The sequence below is a fragment of the Podarcis liolepis genome (genome assembly GCF_965112155.1).
Source record: "Podarcis liolepis genome assembly, chromosome: 10".
Taxonomy (NCBI): Eukaryota; Metazoa; Chordata; class Lepidosauria; order Squamata; family Lacertidae; genus Podarcis; species Podarcis liolepis.
In genome coordinates this window covers 71889473-71902332 of record NC_139562.1, presented here as the reverse complement: position 1 = coordinate 71902332, position 12860 = coordinate 71889473, and the positions used below count along the sequence as shown (strand labels likewise).

General features: G+C 45.1%; 1 protein-coding gene across 25 annotated transcripts in view; it reads left to right on the top strand.

Moving 5' to 3' along the window:
* Positions 1-11559: 11559 nt before the first annotated feature.
* Positions 11560-12860, top strand: part of PPFIBP1 (PPFIA binding protein 1) — a 133835-nt gene continuing 132534 nt past the window's right edge. For 19 of the 25 annotated variants that reach the window (XM_083463997.1, XM_083464003.1, XM_083463999.1 and 16 more), the window contains exon 1: positions 11590-11767. The gene's annotated coding sequence lies outside the window, so the exon portion shown is untranslated. Of the gene's footprint in view, positions 11768-12860 lie in introns of all 25 variants that reach the window. The other 6 variants (XM_083464006.1, XM_083464004.1, XM_083463978.1 and 3 more) reach the window with 4 other exon arrangements.

Here is a 12860-nt window from a genome sequence, read left to right as displayed (position 1 = left end):
AACAGCTGCAGCAGCTACAGGTAAAGAAAAGAGGCTCAATCTCAGGCGCAACAGTTGGATCAACAGGAACAACAGGGCAAGACAAAGGAGCAGCCGTCTCCATGGAAGCTGTGACAGATGCTCTGCTCAAGATAAATCAAACTCTGGAGTCTCTGACAAAACAGACTTCAGAGAATACACTAAAACTAACAGAAATTTCAGCAAGATTAAACCAGAATACAGAATCTATAAATAAATTGGTGGAGGAAAACGCCACTACGCGCCAAATTGCCGAAGACGCCAAAGCTACTGCGGGAGAGACACAGGAGAAGTTAGAGCCGATCGCCAAGAAGGTCTATGAGCATGATGCAACTTTGGCCTTGTGGGAGTTACAGAGGAAAGAGAGAAATTTAAAAATAAGACTGATTCCGGAGAATGAAAGAGACAACCTTGTGGAATACTTGACACGGGAGTTTGTGGACTGTTGGGACCTCCAGGAAGACGAATTCAAAATTACGACTGCCTTTAGATTGGGCAAAAAGCAAAACAGAAAGACCCCGAGAGACTGTTTGATCACACTCAGATCCAAGGAGGAAAGAGATAAAATATTGGGACTACACTTTGAAAAGGCCTTGCAAATTGGAAATTCAGCTGTACAGATCTTCAAAGACATCCCAAAATACATTCTGGACTTAAGAAACTTCTATAAGGATTTAGCCCTTCTATTAAAGAAAAACTCTATCCGCTTCAGGTGGGAATTCCCACAAGGGCTGTCATTTGATTACAAGGCAAACAAAGTGAAAATAAAGACAATTCAAGATAAAGACAAATTTTTGGCAAGATACCAGGAGGATTTACAGAAGGGGACTGTGGACGCACTTGTAGAACAGAGGAGAGCGTTGGACATCCTGAATCTCTCGTTTGGACAAAAACCACCACCATCAGAAGAAGAGCAACAATTGGGAGCTGTTGGAGGAGCCTCAGAAAAATAGAAAGATGGCTCTGCAATTCCTTAGTTGGAATTGTAATGGGCTCAATGGGCCTTTGAAGAGAAGACAAGTATTTCATGTATTAAATAGAGAACAACTGGACTTGATATGTTTACAAGAAACCCATATAACTAGAGCCCACAGGAGATTACTTACAAACAAAAGGCTAGGACAAGAATTTATTTCATCAGACAAAGTCAAGAAGAGAGGAGTTGTAATATATGTGAAAGAGAAATGGGCTCCAAAAATGATATTCAAAGATGAACAAGGGAGATATCTGGCTGTGGAGATACAAGTACAAGGAGAAAAATTTCTAGTTGTCGGAATTTATGCACCAAATGAAGGCAAATCCGACTTCTTTAAGAGACTTCATGAAACGTTGATGGATTATTTGGATTACAATATGATAATCATGGGAGACATGAATGGCGTGGTCTCCACCAATATGGACAAGGCACAAAGACTAACAGTCACCAAAGAAGGGAGACTCCCTAAGACTTTTTTCGAAATGACTGAAAACATGGACTTGATAGACATTTGGAGAACAAGGAACCCTCTGGAGAGAGAGGGAACCTTTTTCTCCCAAGCAATGATGACCTGGACCAGAATCGATCAAATCTGGGTTACTAGTGGAATGGCTCCAAAGATTAAGAAAGTGGAAATCTGCCCAAAAACTTGCTCCGACCATAACGCCGTGAAGATGGAGATGAAACTCACAATAACTGGTCAATTTAGATGGAGAATGAATGACACCCTCTTTTGTGATAAGGAGATTCTCACGAAGGCCCAAAAGACTCTAAAAGACTATTTTGAAATAAATTTGAGGACCGACGTGGAGAAAAGAGTGATCTGGGATGCAAGCAAAGCGGTTATGAGAGGATTTTTGATTCAACAAAATTCAATAAAGAAGAAAAAACAAAATGAGAAAAAAGAGAAGATTTTGGAAATGATAAAGGAAGGAGAGAGGAAATTAAGAACAAAACCAAAGTCTCAAGACATTCTAAGAGAGATCAAGCTATATCAAACACAATACATGGAATTGATGAACCAAGAGATTGAATGGAAGATAAAGCAAATGAAGCAAAAGACCTTTGAATCAGCAAATAAATGTGGTAAACTTTTGGCATGGCAACTGAAGAAAAGGCAGAAACTAAATACAGTTACAAGCCTTGAGGTGGATGGAAAGAATATATCTAAACCCAATGAAATCAGAAATTGCTTTTTAAGTTATTTCAAAAAACTCTACACTCAAGGCCCGCAAAATGAAGAAGATATAGATAAATTCCTTGGAAAATATGGATTACAAAACATCTCTCATCAAAGCAAGATGGACTTGAACCAGAGAATCTCAGAACAAGAGATAGAGGCTGCCATTCAGAATATGCAACTGGGCAAATCTCCGGGACCAGATGGACTGACTTCCAGATACTACAAATCGCTGAAGGAATGGTTGACTCAACCACTAAGAGAAGTTTGTAATGAGATCCTTGAGGGAAAAAGGGCGCCTGAATCGTGGAAAGAGGCATATATTTCACTCATACCAAAGTTAGAGACTGAAAAGACCCAACTCAAGAACTACCGCCCAATATCACTCCTTAATGTGGATTACAAAATTTTTGCAGACATTTTGGCAAAAAGATTTAAAAGAGTTTTGATGGAGAAGATTCATAAGGACCAAGCAGGCTTTCTCCCTAAAAGACACCTGGCAGACAATGTAAGGAATGTAATAGACATTCTGGAAAAGCTAGAGGTGAATATAAACACTAAAGCAGTATTGATCTTTGTGGATGCGGAGAAAGCCTTTGACAATATTTCTTGGAGTTTTATGAAGAAGAATCTTCATGGGATGGGGGTAGGCCGGGGTTTTGAGAATGGTATGGCTGCAATATATTCTGAACAAAAAGCTAAACTGATTGTAAACAATGTTGTGACTGAGGAACTTAAGATAGAAAAAGGAACACGACAGGGGTGCCCGATTTCCCCATTACTTTTTATTTCAGTTCTGGAGGTGTTGCTGAACATGATAAGAAATGACCAGCAGGTCAAAGGTGTGCAGGTCGGAGCTAAACATTATAAGTTAAGAGCGTTTGCAGATGACCTAGTATTGACTTTGCAAGAGCCAAACACTAGTACGAAAAAGGTATTAGAAATAATACAACAGTTTGGCCAGGTAGCTGGATTTAAGTTGAACAAGCAAAAAACCAAAGTTTTAGGGAAAAACCTAACAGATATGGAAAAGGAGAAATTTCAAGAGGAAACAGGTTTGACTGTGGTCAAGAAGGTTAAATATCTAGGGGTTTACTTAACATCTAAGAATCAGAATTTGTACAAGGACAATTATGAAAAATGTTGGTTAGAAATCAAAAAAGATTTAGAAATATGGTCAAATTTGAAACTGTCAATGTTAGGCCGAATTGCAGTAATCAAAATGAATGTATTGCCTAGAATGTTATTTTTGTTTCAGACCTTGCAGATTATTGACAAGATGGAATGTTTTAAGAGGTGGCACAAAGACATTTCGAAATTTGTCTGGCAGGGCAAAAAGCCCCGAATTAAATTTAAAATATTGACAGATGTTAAAGAAAGAGGGGGATTTGCCCTGCCGGACCTGAAACTGTACTATGAGGCAGCAGCTTTTTGCTGGCTCAAAGAATGGATGCTCCTCGAGAACACGGACATCTTGGATCTGGAAGGTTTCAATAACGCTTTTGGTTGGCATGCATATCTTTGGTATGATAAAGCTAACAGTGCCTTTAAAAATCACATTGTCAGAAAAGCATTGTTTAATGTTTGGGTAAGATATAAAGATCTATTGGAAAACAAAACCCCTAGATGGGTCTCACCAGTGGAGGCTAAAGCAGTGAAGAAACTCAATATGGAGGTCGGATGGCCGAAGTATTGGGAAATTTTAGAACAGGATGGAGATAAGTTCAAACTACAAAGTCAGGAGAAATTGAAGCATAAAGTAGAAAATTGGTTCCAATATCGTCAAATAATGGAATTTTTTAAACAGGACAGGAAAATCGGTTTCCAGGTGGAAAAATCAAAATTAGAAACCGAACTGTTAGAACCCAATACTAAGAATTTATCCAGAATGTACAACTTGCTGTTGAAATGGAACACACAGGATGAAACAGTTAAATCGGCTATGATTAAGTGGGCTCAGGATGTTGGACATAACATTATGTCAGCTGACTGGGAATGGTTATGGAACACCGGTATTAAATTTACGGCATGTAATGCCTTAAAGGAAAACATTATGAAAATGGTATACAGGTGGTACATGACCCCAGTCAAGCTGGCAAAAATCTATCATTTGCCCGATAATAAATGTTGGAAGTGTAAAGAGACTGAAGGTACCTTTTATCACCTTTGGTGGACATGCCCGAAGATTAAGGCCTTCTGGGAAACGATCTATAATGAAATGAAAAAGGTACTTAAATGTACCTTCCCTAAAAAACCAGAGGCCTTTCTCTTGGGCATTGTCGGCCAACTGGTGACAAAGAAAGATAGAGCTTTTTTCATGTATGCTACAACAGCAGCAAGAATACTCATCGCAAAGTATTGGAAGACACAAGATTTACCCACTGTGGAAGAATGGCAGATGAAAGTGATGGACTATATGACACTGGCCGAGATGACAGGCAGAATCCGTGACCAACGAAAAGAGACGGTGGAAGAAGAGTGGAAAAAATTTAAAAGGTATCTTAAGGACTACCATAAACTTAATGAATGCTAAAATGTTGTGGTTTCCAGAAGCAAAAGGGTACAGGGATACAAGGTTAGACTATAAAAGAGGACTAAGATGATAAAGATTGGAAAGTCACAATTGGAAGTTGCTAGTTGAATTTTGGACATTGGGATGCAGAGAGGGGGGGTATGGGGAAGTCCAAGAAAAGAGGTTTATGAAAATATGTTTGAAACTATACGTGTATGTTTGTCATTTTTAGTGTTTGTCTGTTTTTTTAAAAAACTTTGTAAAACCAATAAAAATTTTATAAAAAAAAAAAGGATTTACAAAAGCACACACCAACAAATAAGTTTTAGAAAGGGGCAGATGTACAAAGTTTTATTATTATTTTTTTAAGAAATCAAAACTCCTTGCGCTTGCTCTGCTTCCCCTTTCCTCCCCCCGGGGCTCTCCTGCCCTCTGCCTGCCCCTCAGAGCCGGGGCATCATGCAGAGCTCGGCCTCAGGGCAAGAGCCACTCCTCCTCCTCTCCAGCCGCCGCTCTGAGCTGCCCAAGGAGAGTCAACGGGATGCCCCCTCGCCTGCAGCAGCCCTTGTAGTCGCTCGGACAAGGGCCGGCTCATTCTCCTCTCTGAGCTCAGTGGCGGCGGCAGCCCTGGTGGGAGAAGTAGGGACATTCTGGGATCAAATCAGAAGCCGGGATGGCTTTCATAAGTCTGGGTCTGTCCCTGGAAAATCAGGACACCAACTTTAGCCCCTCCAGACCTTTTTTTCTGCACCTACAGAACTGCTGCCAGAACGTTAAGCCACCTAGTCCTGCCCCGGAGTACAGCTGTTTGTGTGTAATGTGTGATTCATGGTGTGCATAATTTGTTTCTATTTTATCTTTTTGTTTTTTATATATACTGTTTTCTCTTGGAAAGCCTGTTTTTAGCCCCCTGCCAATATCTAGAAGTATTATTCTCTCCCCCCCCTTTTTAATGCTTTTTAAAGACCTGCTTTCACTATTGTATTGCCCATGGTTTAATTATTTATGGCACAGTTTTAATTGGTTATTTTTATATTGTTTTTATTACATTCTATGAGGCAGTTTGGAGAGCTCTAGTCAGGCTGAAAATAATAATATAAATATTTCATATAACCTCTCTCCAGTTATTGAATCTAGTGTTTTTGGTTGTACAATTTTTACCATACAAGGGTGGGTGGAATAAAAATGCTGATCCTTCAGCCAAAAGAAGACAAACTCAGCGTGTAGAAATAGTTTACTGTATATTTATTGCTGCAGCATAAATCTAGAATGGATATCTCTGAAAAGCTGGGACCACAAATACAAAATTCAAGACACTTTTATAACAATTACATGCATTATCGCCTCGTGCACAATCCTTTTCAGCAATATGATTGGGTAACAGAACACATGGACAGCTTGTGGACCCCTAAAACTATTTTCATTGGTCAGAACAGCCTGCCCCTAATTACTATGGCAACAGGTATCTTTAAGCAAAGTTCATACAAAATGCTGCTTTTCGGCTATCAGTTCCATGAAGCCTATTCTGGGTCAGGAGAATTTATTTCTCTTCTGTCTTTCATGGCAGCCTCCAGTCAGCCGGCGATACAGCTGGTTCTTCCCTCTGCCGTCTGAGGGGCAGAGAGCGATGGCGGCCTCAGGCAGCAGTACATCATGGATGAAACTGCCACTGTTCCTGAGTCCCTCATAGAGATGTAAAATTTCCAGAAATTTTGAAGCCATGAGGAAAAAAAAATTTCCTCTATTTTTCCCTGGAAAAAATGTAAATTTTTGGAAAAAATTTAAAAAAGTTCAGTGTGGCATAGTTTTACAAATAGTGTATATAAAAGTATTATTCTTGCAATAAAACAGGTAACCACCACCCCCTTTCCCTCAAAAGCAACAAAAAAGCAAGAAACCATCAACATAAAAAATAATCAGATTTGCCCCTTAGCACCAACAGCAAATAAAGTTAAGGTCCACCTCAATATTTAAGCTCCATACAAGGTCTACCTTTTGAGTAGTGCTTTAAAAAAACAACCCACAGAAGACACAACATATACATGCAGTTTATTCTATCTCATTTTCTGAACTACTGCTTTCATTTTCCATTTCTTCCTCTTTGTCATTTTTCTCATGGACTTCTAAAAATTGGCTCTGGAAAAAAGGGGGGGACTTGCGCCCCCCATTTTCCCATTTTCCCCCCAGGTCTTCCCATCTCTACTTGAGGACAGCCGGGGCAAAGCGTAAGGCACTTTTTTTTGCATGCCAGATCCAGAAGTAATCAACACCCAGTTACTGAATAGTATGTTGCACTAAGGCTCAAACTCTGAAAGGAAAAGGGTGTGTGTGTGTGTGTGTGTGTGTGTGTGTGTGTGTGTGTGTGTTAAATTGAATTTGTTGTTATACATTATAAACGGCATGATGGTAAGAGAGCTTCTAAACAGTTTACAAAAATATGCAACAGAACATTAAAATGGTTGATAAAACACAGTTAAAAGCAGGTATTTAAGAGTATTCAAAAGATGATTTAAAAGATGGTTAAAAGGAAGTAAATTGCACGCAGCTTCTACATGTTCAGATGGGCTGGCCCTCATGAAAACGTTTTGAGCAGTTGCCGGAAAGAGTACAGCGAGAGCACCTGCCTGGGAGCTCCAAAGTGGGGGTGCTGGAAGGCCTGGAAGAAAAATGGAAAAATTGAGGGGGGGGACAGGTTTTGTCCTGTTTTTTTCCAAAGCCATTTTTTTCAGGAAAAAATAGGCGGGGGGAATAGTGTGTGGAATATTCAAACTATATCAACCCCCCCCCCCGAAAAAAACGACTTTGGGGGGAAACGGGGGGGGGCTGCTCTTTCCCAATTTTCCAGTTTTTTTCCAGGCCTTCCCATCTCTAGTCCCTCTGCTAGCAGTGGTCCGATGCTGAAAGCGGTACTGGTAGCAGAGGGACTCAGGGGCAGTGCCAGTCTCACCCATGAGATACTGCTGAGTGAAGCCGCTAGTGCCGTCTGCCCCTGGGTGATATATTGGTACATCACCCAGGACTATCGGCAAGATTGCACTATGCTGAGCAGGGAGGAATTACGGGTGGGGAATTACTACACAAAGGAAGCTGCAGACTAAAATTGCAAGAAGGCTTCGCTGAACAGGACTTAGATTATGAATAAATATAGAAGAGTCTTTGCCATGGCAATGCTGGGTGATATGGCATTATATTAAGTACTGTTTAGACCAGTGCCTTTTTTCTAGGGAGAAAAGGTGCCGGTACTTACCATGAAATACCCCTCTCAGCCGACTGGCTGTGGCTGCAGGCTGGGGGTCGATGTGGGGCGAATGCCAGGAGACATGGCCCTCCACCTCTGTGCCACATGTGAGGCCTTCAAGGAAACAGGAGTCCTCTTGGCGCTGCCTGGCGCTGCCTGGCCCTGCCATCGATTCTGCTGCCGCCGCCATGGACTGGTCCACTTGCTGTGTGTCAAGTGCCTTCTGCTAGCCTTAGAGCTGGCAGAGTGGCGGGTGCAGTGGCAGCCCAGCAGCTTCCTGCAGCTATGCTACCGCAGGATGAGGACGAGGAGTAAGTGCCACTGCCGGGGCTGGCAGTGCCGAGGGGCCTGCCATCATGGGCACAGGAGAAAAGGCGCACCCTCCTCGCATGCTTGCTTTAGAAGCCATTTGGGGGGGAGGGGGGAAGGTGCCACTACCGTGTACCCGTGAGTACTGCAAAATAACAACCCCACACTGACATAGACCACCATTTTTATTCCATTTCCATTTGATTGTGGAAGGAAAAATAATACCCCTAAACTGCAAAACAGTCATAGACTAGAAGCAACCACAGTACTCCTAAAATACTTTAGCTACCTACTGCTGTTAAAATACCATAGAAGTGCTAAAACTTAAACCTAAAATACCCCGACTAAGCACCACAGTGCAAATATTAGCAGTTTTCTCACATCCAAGTGTTAAAGTTTCAAGGTTCCTGCAGACTTAGTAGCATTGTCCTATGCTAATTTTCACTTTGTTAAAGTGATGGCATAAAATCTATGCAAAGAAGAGCTTACCTGGGGCTTAATTTTCAGAGGAAGAGCAGCACAATTTGTTGGCAAAATGAAGTGCTGCGCTATCATTGTATCAAAGCCGTATTTAGATCTGACCAAAGTGGTGTTGAGATGGGTCTCCCAAACAGAGCCAGTGAATGGCTGGTGAGAAAGCACCCATCAGTAATGTCCCTTGAAGCAGTGGGGGCTGCTCCATTCGGGCCAATGTGGAAGTTCCCCCCCAAACTCAGGCTGCTCTCAGGCACCCACACCTTGCCACTTCACAGCCAGTTCAGGGGCTGCTAGCTTCCTTAGTCCCAGTCTGCCCTTGTAAAACTTGGCAGGGAAGGGGGGCAAAAGGAGAATGAGTGGACTCTGTGTCTCACGGGCTCCACCTGCCGTCTGGGGCCCCTGCCTTCCACTTCATTAGTCCCAATGGACACCACCTGCTGCCACCTTGATGCTGCTGAGTGAGGAGCATTCAGGGGGTCTGTCATGGATGCTTCAGTTGAGATTCCTGCATTGCAGGGGGTTGGACTAAATGACCACTGGAAGCCTTCCAGCTCTACAACTGTATGACTCTATGTGCAACTGTATGTGGGACGTAGCCAGTGGGAGTGTCAGGATGCAACGACCGTAGCCAGCAGGTGTTTTCCTGATGCTTCTTTGTGGTTCATTAAATGTGTGTGGGATTCATTTGAACACTTCTAAATGCTTCAGTGCTGGAATGTGTATATTCTTACTGTACCTCATATGTATAAAGGCAGAGTCCAAAAGAGGACAGAACTCCTATACAATAACATTTGAAAGTCTAGAGTAGCGGGAGGGACCTCAAGCATGAAGGTCACATGTGACCCTCGAGGTCAGTCTGTTTGGCTCTTGGACTCTTTGGCATGTCCAAAGTCTGTTTCGGCGGCCCCCGTGGCAGTTTATTTCCTGGGGTTCAATCCTAAAAAAAGCTTAACAACTTTGGTTGGCCACTCAGTCGGCCCTCACGGCCCTTCACTTTATCAAATCTGGCTCTCTTTGAAAAAAGTTTGGACACCACAGCCCTAGACCAAACCTCTCCTTGAGGGCTTTTGCCTGGTTATAATGTGTCACTGGACAGTGAAAGTGCATTTTGCTTGCCTGTGTGTGTGTGTGTGTGTGTGTGTGTGTGTGTGTGTACTAAGCCAGTGTTTCCCAACCGGTGTGCCGCGGCACACTACTGTGCCGTGAGACACCGGCTGGTGTGCCGTGGGAGGGAGGCGGGCGAGTCGGGCGGCGAGAGGCGGCGGCGGCGAGGATCCGCGTCGAGCCGGGGGCGGCTCCGCGGTGGTGGTGCCGAGCGGCGGGGCAGCTCGCGCAAAAGGGAGGAGCGCGAGACAGCGGAGGAGGAGGAGGCCGGCATGTCCGGGCAGCAGCAGCAACAGCAGCAGCAGCAACTCCCGGCGACGGCTCCTCCTCCGCCCGCTATCGCCGCCGCCGCCTCAGCTGCCCTCGCTCTGCTGCCTCCTCCCACCCCGGCAAGGGGAAGGGAAAAAACGTTCACTTTTGTGCGTCCCCCCCCCCGCGTGACGCTGCGCGCTGACGTCATGGGGCGGGGCTTTAATGGTGGTGTGCCGCGAGATTTTTTTCCGGTAAGCAGGTGTGCCGTTGCCCAAAAACGTTTGGGAAACACTGTACTAAGCTCTGTGTTTTGTGTTGCTAGAAGGTTGTTGGTGTTATGAGAAATGAAGGAAGAAGCTGGGTCTGTTTAGCCTGGAAAAGAGGAAACTGAGAGGAGATATGATAGCCATCTTCAAATATCTCAAGGGCTGTCCCGTGGAAGAGGGAACAAGCTTGTTTTCCCAACTCTGGATGTTAGGACTGGAACCAATGGCTTCAAGTTACTAGAAAGGAGATTCCAACTAAAGATCAGGAAGAACTTTCTGACAGTAAGTTGTTTGGCAGTGGAATGGCCGCAGAATCTCCTTCATTGGAGGCATTTAAGCAAAGGTTGGGTGTCCCTCTGTCCTGGATGCTTGAGCTGAGATTCCTGCATTGCAGGGGGTTGGGCTAGATGACCCCTGGGGTCCCTTCTAATTCCACAGTTGTTTGATTCTATAATTCCTGTCTCAGGCCAGACCTTTTAAAATTAGTTTGAGAAGCTTTTGTTTTGATCCCCCAATTCTAAAACACACACAAAAAAGATGATTTAGCGACAGTCCCCGAGTTGAATTGCAATTCATTCAGAATTTGGCTGCGCGACTGGCTGGTGTTCGCTGTTGCTGCTGCTGTGTGAATAACGTCCATTGTAAAACCAAACTGAAGTGAATTTCAGTTCCGGACTGCGAAGAGCAAGCCTTGCAAGCGGAGCGCGAGGGCGAAGGAACGGGCCAAACGGCGGGGAGGCTGTTAAAATGCAGCCTTATTCCAATCCCCCCCCCCCCCCCTGGGCTGGAGCAGGCAGATTTCTTCCAGGACAACACAGGTTTTTTACAGTTGCTGAAAGTCCTGGGGCTCTTCTCCCCCCCCACCCGCCTCGAGAGCACGCAGTTTCGGAAACTACGAGGGGAAAATGATCTTCAACATGGAAAAACTCTAAAACCAGTTTTCACTTTGCATTGGTAGTAAAGATCCCCGTTTGCACTCTGCATTCGCGACACCCCCCCCCCGTGATTCGCTGCGCGCTGTTTACTCCCCGCGCCGCCTCTTCCCCGCGGACGCTGCAAAGGCGCTCCCCCCCCCCCCGCTTCCCGGGATCCTGGAATGTCGATGGGGAGGCGGGCCAGACCCCCAGCCCCGCCCCCTTCCCGCGAGCGACGTCCTCCCCCTCCAATCCGCGGGAGGCGGGGGCGGGCTCTGCGGACTTTCCTCCCGTCCCTTTGGCCGCTCCCTTTGCGGGGGCGGGAGCGGGAGGAGCCTGGGAAAAGGGAGTGACGTGGGTCGCTCCCCCGGGATCACTTCTGCTGCGGGGATCCTGCGGGGCGCGAGGCGGAAGGAGCTCGGGGAGAAGGAGAGAGAGAGAGAGAGGGGATGGCTTTGTAAAGTTGGACAGAGGGGCGAGGCCTTTTCTCTGCTGAAAGTCCCGGTCCGCTTCCGACTTGGGTAAGTCCGTTGGTCTCCTCGTGTGCAGGAGGAGCTCGCCTGCTCTCCGGCTGCTTTTCCTGGCTTGCAAGCGCGGCCGCTCTCTGGACACGCTGCATTGGGGATGCTGCTTAATTTCTCCCTTTCTCTCTCTCTCTCTCATCCTGGAACACTCTGCCCCCCCCTCCGGGTCTGGGCTGCCAAGCGCCCCCTCCCCACTTGTTGGCCATCGGCAGGAAGCGCCGAGTTGGGTCCTTAATGGGGGCTGAAGGTGGGGAAGGAGGAGTCCTCCGAAGGGTGGAGAAATGTAAACTTGAAGGCTGAGGGCGGGGGGGGGATCCTTCCTGGGCTTTATTAAATCAGCTGCCCGGAAGGGGGGGGAGGGGGGAGCCAATCTGCAGGTAGAATCCAAACAGGTTGATCAGACGCCAAGGAAATTGGAGTCTTTTCTCAAACCAGCGATGATTGGGCAATGCATGCAGTGTGTGTGTTTGTGGAAAATCATGTAGATGAAAGCATGGGGAAATATATTAAAGATGAATATGGATGAGATTTGGTAAAAGGTGTGTGGGGGGGGGGATTTTAAGGAAGGTATATGCTCAAGACCTCCTCCTCAGGTCAGATGCAGCTTGGGAAGAACGGCCTACTTTTATGTTCACACTGGTGCTAAATGGAAAAGGTGATCTTGCAGTGGTGGGGATCTAGCAGGATACTGTGAAAACCTTGTCATGCTTGAGAGAATATTTTTGGCTGCTGGCTTCATGTCTCCCAGGCTAAGGTTCTATGTTTCACTAGACTAGAGGGAAGAAGTTTATTAGTCCGGTCTGTTGGTGCCAATAAAAATTTGCTTGAGGTTTAATTTAAGTTGGTAGCTTTTTAAAAACCAACATGCCTAATCAAACCCCATACAGTTTCAAGGCTAGTGGAAGTGAACTTTCCAGATTCCTTCTGGATCAGCCGCATTGATTTTTGTTTTGGCTTCAGCAGTGTGTGAATGGCTCGAGAACTGCAGTTTAATTGAATTAAAAAGTCATGGTTTTATTAATTTGGGATAAGGGTTATTTTGGGAGAGGTTGTTCTGTACAATAGGTACTTACTTTGTGTTTTTAATATT